Raw genomic sequence first — 9,903 nt, forward strand, 5'->3', positions numbered from 1 at the left:
TTTTTAGGGTTGTTACAGTTCTTTGATCGGCGTCAACTCAGGCGCGTAGTCTGCTGCAAAAGTTCATATCACAACCACACAACTCCGAATTAAATGTATTTCGATTTCCTTTCCACTTTAAATTCTCGTTCATGGTGTTTAACAGAAATTTGAATGTGGGTCTTGGCTGAGGGACTATTCTAACTAAATATGCATGTTAATGCTTCTGTAATATGTCCCTCGAAATGATAGAATGTGATTGTATGGTCTTATAATCTTCTTATAATGTGGTTATTGTTGTAGTGCTTGCCAAATCCGACTTAAGGTTTCATACTATGGGTGATTTAGTCGGTCAAATATTTTAAATCAAAACTTGGATGACAAAATGGTCTCTTGGTTGTTAAATTGTAATGTCTAAACTTGCATGGGTCTAAAAGTGTTCAAAAAGTGGAGATTGAAAAAGTCCTGAAATCTATCCCTGGCCAACCGAACCAGACCTCGTCGACAGACAGTCGATGGATGGATAGGTCGTCGATGGGGTACGTCGATTGGACCACCCTTAATTTGCTGAAGTTTGAAACAGATGGAAGTGGCCTACGGTAAGTCGAATGATTGACGGACCATTCTGCACGTTTGTCGTCTCATTTAGAGAACCTGCTTCCACAGATTTTAAAAATATCCCTAGGTGTTAGACGATGGATGTGGACTATGGTCCATCGATTGATCGATGTGCCTTTCTGCACAAACCGTCGATACTACTCATCGTCTTGAAATTGCAGAACTGAATACTAACCGTCGTCTTAAAATTGCAGAACTAAACTATGTTGTGAAGTTTTTTTTCCTTGCTATGATTGTTTCTAGTGTGTAGTAGCATTTACTTGAGACTAGCAACTACTCTACATATACAAGTGACAGCTAAAAAGGAAATTGTCTAATCGAGAGGCAAGTCCAATTTTGTGGCCCCATCTCGTTGTATGATTGCTACCTCCGACAATAAATAAGATCCGGAGTACGTTACCCCGGGTGCCACCACCCTAACACCAGCTGCATGAGACACTAGGGGTACCCCTCATAAAGTGGTTCCTGGCGTAGTCACTGTCTCCTAGTCTGATGAGCAGCGCACACTTACCGGCTCACCTTTCGGGGCTGCCTCTAGCTCTGAAGGAGCATCATGCTTCGAAACTATTTCTGCTTCCGGGTCGGCCCATTCTTCTGGGTCAAATGTCGACACTACCTCTGGTTCCACCTCTTAGGTAGCCACGGGGTTAGAGGACCAAGCCTCATCTAATAAGGCTAATAGCTCGGAGCCTGCACCCACACCCCGAGCAAATGAACCTGCACCTATTGCTGAGGAACACAACCAGTGGTGCGTCGATGGGTAGCACCAAATATACAGAGACATCGAGATGTTGAATGAGAGGGGGGTGATGACCCAATTGGTGATAGTTGAGCGTTGAGCTCTTATAGGGAGCTTGCATACTATCCCCGAGGTGCACAAATTTTTTATCTGGCATAATTTATAGTGGATGCTCGTGGTCTGGGTACCAATAGTGAGGACAAAGTCTGGGAGTTTTGCGCTTCCTATGTGGCTACTCTTTGAGGTTCTCTAGGTAGGCGTTCAAGACCTGCCAAACAGGACTCGTTCACTTTAGTGTTACTGGGGCTTCCAGGTAGACATCTCCCCGACCACTCTTCGATGATTCTTATATGGACCTATAAATGAGACACAGTGGTCCCTCGTGACTCTAGAATTCGACTACTGATGGGAGACTATCAAAAGTGGAGCATTTCAGACGACAGACGAGCACTTGTGTAAGGATGGTAGAGTGCCACTTCAGCACTACAATACACTCTGTTGTCCGGCGGAAATGGTTGATATTTTTCTCATTAGGGATGAGGCCAATATAGCGGCACCACGGAGAGGGCCTAGATTTGAGCTGTAGTCGTTGAGTGAGAATTTGGCGAACACAGTGGAGTTATCCCAAGGGGCTGATTCTGCTACTTCAAAGCCCGTGGAGAGCACCCTGGCTGAGTCCACCCATGCGGCCAGTCGAGCCCCCAGTTTCTCCCAGTCCACTCCCCCATCCACATCACTTATCCATTTGTCGCGGGTCCAGAAGTTAGAGGACCAAATGGCCACCCTGCTACATCATATGCAGCCTTGGATGCAAAAATCTATCACCGAGGCTGAGGACAGAATAGAGAAAAGGGTGTCCCTGCAGACTGAACAAAAAATTCAGGTGTTTCACCAGCGCCTTGACGCCTTTGAGTTTCGGGTACTAGCATGACCAGCACCCACCATTGACTTTACTAATCTTCAGGCGGCAGTTGCTAGTTTGAGGGCTGATGTAGAACACAATCCTGGAAATGCAGGGGACTAAGCCCGAGAATGTACCTTTTGTGATAGTGGAAGACACAGTGCTTGTTGCCCTTTTTATAGCCCCTCCTAAGCCGCATCTTGATCCACGTGATCGTGCCAAGAGGCACCATTCTAGGCGTACTAATGAGGGAGAGGATGCCCTTGCAAGGAAGAAGTAGAAGACGGATCTTGAGGCTGCGAGGAGAGATTCTTTGATAGATGAGGAAGCCCACTAGGTGAGGGCACCAGAGATCGTTGTTGGGGCGTCTAGTTCCATACCGGTGACCGTGAGATTAGCACCACTGATGGTGCAGATATTGTTGTGGGCACCACTGAGGGTGATCTAAGTATAGTTGTTGTGGGTTCCGGGAAAACAGACCCGCCCACTTGTTGAGAGATCGCTGGCGCTATACGCCTCAATTTTTCTTCACCTACCACCCTCTACTTATATTCTTTATGCATTGGGGGTGGGGTAAATGGAAAGTGAGTTTTAGGGTGAAGTCTGAGTAACCCAACTTACAATCCTATCCTGGGGTTTTTTTGCCTGTGTTCTTTTTCCTTAAGACACTAGTTAATTTTTGTTGAACCGGCATGTTGTTAGTTGTACAAAGTATAAATTCATGAAATATGAAGCATGGCGGCTGAAATTAAATGATATCCCGTCTAGAAAGTTCTTGGATGAATAGGTGAAAATGAGATGAATGTGTTTGCTCTAAGCATGAAATAGATAGACACCCGATGTATGACCCTCAACTAACACCTACACTGGGAAATGTGACAATCTTATAGTGTAATGAGGTGTCAAGAGAGTGGTAGGAATATGGAGTGGTCAACAATTGGTATCTATCTAGATTTGCCCGACTAGTCCTACAAAAGGAATATGTGTTAGAATACTACGAAAGGATCATAGGCCCTTGTTCGAATTACTAAACATATAGCCTAAAATGGAGTTAACCAAACGGAAGATTTGTCCTTTTTTGATCCAAATCAGCTTAGTCTATAGTAGACCTATATTTTTTCACCAACTCACCTTCCCAAGGTTTATTGTTTTGGCCCCGCTCCCTCCTTGGAAATGTGCAGGTCAACTTAGGCCAAAAGCCTAAGTTGAGTATGGCAAATGCAGAAAATGACCTCGTATTGGCCCTGACCCGACCTCGGGTATTGTGTACTTCAACACATGGAAAAAAATGTGTTGAGGGTGGCTATTATGAGTTAGAACCCGAAAATGAGTATGAAAATAGTTGAATGTTGGAAAAAAAAGTGAGTGAAAGATGTGATTCAGTGAAATCATCAATGTGAATGAAAGAAAAAAAAATAGTGCAAAAAAGGAAAGAAAATAGTTTGAAAAAGTAGAAAAATAAATATGAGTCATATCTGAAGAGAAGGCGAGCAAAGAAAAGATGAAAAACAAAGAAAAGTAGGGCATTAAAAGGAAATAAAAAGAGGTAGGAAGATTGGCGGAGATGTCAAGGAGGGCAAAAAGTTACTAAAAATATACCCAAATGTACCACCCTTGACCCTGAGCCTACATTACAACCCAAGACAGTCTTACCGTGATCCTAGGAGTCTAATGTGGGGATCTTGAGCAGTGAAAATAAGGCAAGCCTATGGCGACGGGTACTAGCTATGTATGAACTTATTTTTGAGAGTGAGTGTTGCATAAAGATCCTTGTACCCAATTTTGAAATCACTATGAGAAAAATGAAGATTTCTTTTAAAGTGAGGACACTAGTTGCAATGTCAGAAAGTTGGTACCTTGATGAGAAGCAAAACAGTAGAATTGTCTGTGCATTGTGAGTTTGTGTCAATGGTGTGATCCATATGAGTTGGCTTATTTGAACCTGAGAGTGTAAGCATGCCCTAAATCAAAGAAGAGTTGGGATTGACAGCCATGTCTTAAAGAGTATACTTTTGTACCAGTGTGGTTTTGATTCATAGTGCGTGATTTGAGGATAAACAACGAATTTTAGTTGAGGGTGTTGATGTGTCGTTATTTCACTGTGCTTTCAATGCTTTTTGCTCAAAAATTTGTGTGTCCACAGCCTTTTTGTAGTAGTTTTAATATTTTTTGTATTTATTTTGCAGGAAAGATGTCCATGATAAAAAAGCAGAAGGTAGCTTGAAAATAATGCAGAAAGGCGACCTACAAAGGCCATCTCGACAGCCCGTCGTTCAATCAATGATTCATAGGTGGTGACCATCGATTGCAGTTCAAACTGAAGGAGAAACTCGGGGAAATCTGACCAAGTGTGATACTATTGAAGGGATCTACGCTCAGTCGATTGATCGACGAAATGTACTTCTAAATCATCAATGTGATAAGAGATAGTTCCAGTACCCGAAGTTGGAGAAATTATAAGGATGGAGCAACGGATGGCATGGACAGGCCGTGCTGTTGGTCCGTCGATTATTTCAGAGATGATGCCATCAGAAGGAGAAAAGATATTCTAAGTATGGACTGACATAGGCAGTCGATGGACCGTCATTTCATTGACAGTCCGTTAGTAGGATTCGTCGATCACAGTCGCGTTTTTGGAAAAACTTTCCTTAGTTCAATTCCTTTTAATTTAGGACAATATTTTTTTATGAATAGGGTTTAAAACCTCATTTTTGGGGTTAGACATTGTTATTATTTTTCTTGTTTTATTTGGAGATTGGTTTTTGCAAACTTTGGCAATAGTTCAATTTCCGGATTTGGTTTCACGTATTATCTTGTGATTTCAAGTTGATTTTCTGGTTTTCTTGAAATTGTTAAAGTAAGTTCATGATTTAGGGCCCGTTTGGATGGGCTTAACAATAGCAGCTTTAAAAAAGTACTTTTGAAAGTGCTGAAACTTATTTTTAAAATAAGCAGTTATGCGTTTGGATAAAAGTGTTGAAGTGAAAAAAAAGTTGTTGATGTGTTTGGAAAATAAGTGCTGATAAACAGCTTTTTAAATCGAAATGTCTGAACTACCCTAAAAAGCTGTTAACATAATAAAAGTTATTTAATTTATATTTTACAGCCATAAATAATTATATTTTGCTTTCATTCACATATTTCTTTATTATCATAAATTATTTATAAGAAGAATATAAATTTTTATTTAAGTTATATGTGCAACTTATTTTACATTTTAATAATATATAATTTGAATAGATCACTTGAAAGATTTAAGATTTATATTATTTTCATTCATTAGTAATAGTAATTGCCTATCATCCACATACTTCTTTATCAACAAATTACTTATAAGAGGAATATTAATTCATATTTCAAAAATAAGTTGTTTGATTCAAATACAAATATCAAAATGAAAGAGAACACTTTACTAACATAAAAGTGGAAAAACTAAAATAATACAAACATCAAACGTTACCAATTTCATTAGCAATCATGTCACGAAGCCCCATCCAATAAGTATCATTTTGTTCTTCCATATTGTTTTAACCGATGGAATATATCTCTCATCCTCAGCCGTTCGAAATGCATCATCCACATTGCATTTTTGTTTAATATAATTGTGAATGGCCATAGTAGCAAGTACGATGTCCCTTTGAGTATCAATATTATAATAAGGCATATCTCGCAAAATAGACCACCTTGATTTCCAAACACCAAATGTACGCTCTACTATATTTCTACATGAAGAATGCATATAATTAAATTTTTCAATGTGTCCTCTTGGCTCACACAATTGACTTGTTGCACCACGACGAAAGTCGGGAACATGATATCTCACATTGTCTCCTTTGTATGGAGCCATATATCCCTTCATATGCGCATATCCTGCATCCACTAAATAATATTTGTTTCCTAATGGATGTTGAAAGTTAAGTTCTTTTCACGAAGATTGCATATCTTCTTTCATTGATGCAACTGTAGATTTTGTCTTACTTTTTTTCACTTGATTACTAGTTCCAATACCATCAGTTGAATTTGGTCTTTTTATTGATGGTTTAGGAAATATATTAGAATTGATATCTTCTGGATCATCACTTTCATCACCCCCTTCATTATTAGTATTAATGAAGTGCTCCATATCATCGTTATCAATACCATTTTGTCTTTCTTCGTCATAATCTACCTCACTTTCAAAAAATTGGGATTGATTTGAGGCACGTGCTCTTTCTCCCATAGCGCCAATATCAGAAAATAATGCATCATAGCGAAACAATATCAGTGAAAGATCCTTATTCCTAAATTTTCTATATCGAACATCCTCCTACAACAAAAAATGAAACAACAAATTTAAGTAAGTAAAAATGTAATTTTAAAATAAATAAACATATATATCTATAACAACGTGAAAACTGTACCTTAATTTTTCGCTTCCACCAATCATCATCTGCCATAATTGTATTTTTAGTGGAATCCCATCCTATAATCTCCTCTCATCAATTGTTTAAAAAGAGTCCACTCAGCTTTCATGCCATCCCAATGATTTTTCATTTGTATTTTTGTATAACGTCTTCCCGTTTTTTCATAGAATTCTTTAATCGTATTTTTCCATACATCTTCAGATAAATGAGTGTTTGGTCTATTTCCTTTCCTAATCTCTAATTCACATAACTCTATAAATTTGAGATGAGCATCATTATCCCACTTAGCATTAGTATGTGTTTCAGACATGGTGTAATTGATCTGAAGATGAAATTGATAAGAAAATTTAAAATAACTACTTCCCATAATTTTATATGGCTAAAGAATATATAGTACACACAATCAATATATATATACATATTCCCAACACAAAAAAAATGGATAGCAAAACCTTCATGAGTTCTGTACAAACATGCATTTATGATCCTACACAAGTTCTATATTAACAAATGTACAAACATGCATTTATGGTTTCCAAGAATATGAGGAAAAGACAAATCCAAATGTGGAAAATATAATCTTTTTCACAATATAGATTATAAAAATATAAAATCATTCATATTATAATAGATTAAACTATAATATTTGGATATATAAATTTACAGTAAAATCAAAATAATTTTGATATATCAAAAGCTATATTATTTTGATACTTGATAGCTCTAAATGTATGTAAAAAGGGAATCATTTCGAAGTGAAAATGACTTCTAAATACTTCTTAAGTTATTAAAAAAATCAAATTCAACTTTAAATTGAATTCTTAAATTTTGAGAGTTAGAACTCAAAATGAAAAATCATAGTCAAATTGATCAATTTTTTATAGGCACTTTTAAGGACTACATGTATCAATTAGAGATATCAACAAGGACAAAAATAATGCAAATCCAATACATGAGGGACCATTTTGATAATATTCTTTAGGAATTAGTAACATTCTTTGTTTTAGAAATTTTGAAACATTGATCCCCCAAAGTAGTTTTCTTCTTGTTGATTTGCAGGTAAGGAAGCAGCTAAAGCCATGATAGTGGCAGCAGGAATTGGATACACTTTGTTAGCTCCTGGACCTTCTCTCTCACTCTTCATCTCTCTTATCTCAAAGAAATCCTTCTTGATTCTCACACTTCTTTCAAGGTAAACTTCCAATTCAGGGTTTACTTTTTTTTTCTGAAAGTTTCTTCAAATTTTCAAAAGTACAGTTATTGACAAATTGGGTGCTTTTATAGTGAGGCAAGCTTGGTGGGGTTTTTCCCTTTCATGGGTGTGACTTGGTCATTGTAAAAATCAATTACACAGGAAAAAAAATACATGATAACAAAAACATGAAACAGAATATCTCAAAAATAAACCAGTTACGAAATAGAATATCTCAGAAATCATATGTATGACAAACCACATGCCAAAAGTGAGTTAATGAATCAAATCGAAAAACATTATCAGCATAGATAAAGAATTTTTTTAGCTGATTTTGATTTTTCAACATATTATCAGCATCAATCGAGAGAAAAGGAAGAAAGCAATAAAAAAATAATCGAAAAACTTACTTCAAGGTTTATCTTCACTTCAAATTGGAAGAATAGGAAGAAGTTCAGCAGCTGCGAAACGTCAAAAGGGAAAAATGGAAGAAAGAGATGTTAGGGTTATGTGGGTAATTTGGGGATTGTATAAAAATATTAAGGGCAAAAAGGTTAAAATGTGGTCAACTTAAAACAGCTTATAACCTAAAAAAAAAAACCACCCCTACCGCAGCTTTTAACTTTTGACTTAAAATAAGTTTTTTTTAACTTAAAATAAGTTATTTTGAGTATTGCCAACCAGCTAAATAAGTCAAAAACCATCTTTTAAGTCAGTTTGACAAGATTTTAAGCTGAGCCAAACAGACTCTTATTTCTTAACAACCATGAATTGTGTTCTTGCTTGCATGGGTAACTAAATCCACACCAAGGTTTGTGTGAACCATGGGTGATTAACAAAGTAGACCTAGATAAATAAGAATTCTCAAATAGGTTCTTGAATGCATTGATAATCCTTTCGTTTAGAAGTCTTTTAAGCGGTGGCAAATGTTAGAACTCGCCTTGTTACTACTTGCCGGACCACGGAGTTAATAAGAAAAGAATTATCAACATAGATTTAGTGGAATACTATTTAATAGGCTAGTGTCGATTGGTGCGATGTAGTAACTAAGTCATACATCAATTATGATTCTTAATATGAAGTAAAGGTAAGGGTTAGTAGCTTATACACACGTAGCCGTACCAAGGTACGGGGTGAAATTGTCTAGATGCCGGACATAGAATTTAGAAATACCTAACTTATCACTTTTCATGCAAAACACTAGGGAAGAATTGTTATTGCTAGGAATGCGGAGTTATGAACCTATGGGAAACACATACACCCTAGTTTATCTCAGAACTAGATAAAAACTCAATCTTTACTTTTACTTACTTGTTTACTTAGAAGTGTTAAATTTGTTTCACAACACCCCCCCCCCACCCTTAATTACTTGTTTTCGGAAAGAGCTTGGCTAAATAGACATAATTGTACATTGTATTTAAGTGTAGATCATTTTTCTCTTGGGATCGACAACATCCTACTAGTTGGGTTCTTTACTTGATCCGACCTCTAATACTTCTTTAGGGAGGTGTAATTTGAGCGTATCTACCAGCTGAAAATGTTGGGATTAAGGATAGCTTATCTTATGAGGAGATTCTGCTTCATAATATTTATCGGCAAGTTCACAAGTTGAGAACAAAGAAGGTTGTGTCTGTCATGGTCATTCGGAGGAACCAACTTGTTCAAGAAGAAACTTGGGAAGCTAAAGAGGATATGAAAAAGAGAAATCGACATCTCTTTGAGTTCGGCGAGAACATAGATCAAGGCACTAATTCTTTTTTCATTATCTTATAAACTATGAGTGAGCATATTGTTACTAACTTTTGATTGTCGAGTGTTAAACTTGAGGTTACTATTCTTAGCTCAGTGAAAGAAATCTCATTGGAGGACGAATGTTCCCAAGGGGTATATATTGTAACATCTAATAACACGTAATATCCAAAAATACTAAGAAAATAAAAAATTTCACTTTTGTAAAGAAAAGGGAAAATCTGGAAAATTTTCAAAAGTTAAGAAAGTGAGTTTTTGGTAATTTTTGAATGACCATAACTTCTAGATGAAGATGAGTTAGAGTCCGTTATCATATGTTTGA

The 9,903-nt window shown here is 36.9% G+C and overlaps 1 pseudogene; it reads right to left on the reverse strand.

Moving 5' to 3' along the window:
• Window positions 1-6,162: 6,162 nt before the first annotated feature.
• On the reverse strand, window positions 6,163-6,950 carry LOC107030008 (annotated as a pseudogene).
• Between the last annotated feature and the right edge of the window lie 2,953 nt (window positions 6,951-9,903).

This window comes from Solanum pennellii, chromosome 9, assembly GCF_001406875.1.
Source record: "Solanum pennellii chromosome 9, SPENNV200".
Taxonomy (NCBI): domain Eukaryota; kingdom Viridiplantae; phylum Streptophyta; class Magnoliopsida; order Solanales; family Solanaceae; genus Solanum; species Solanum pennellii.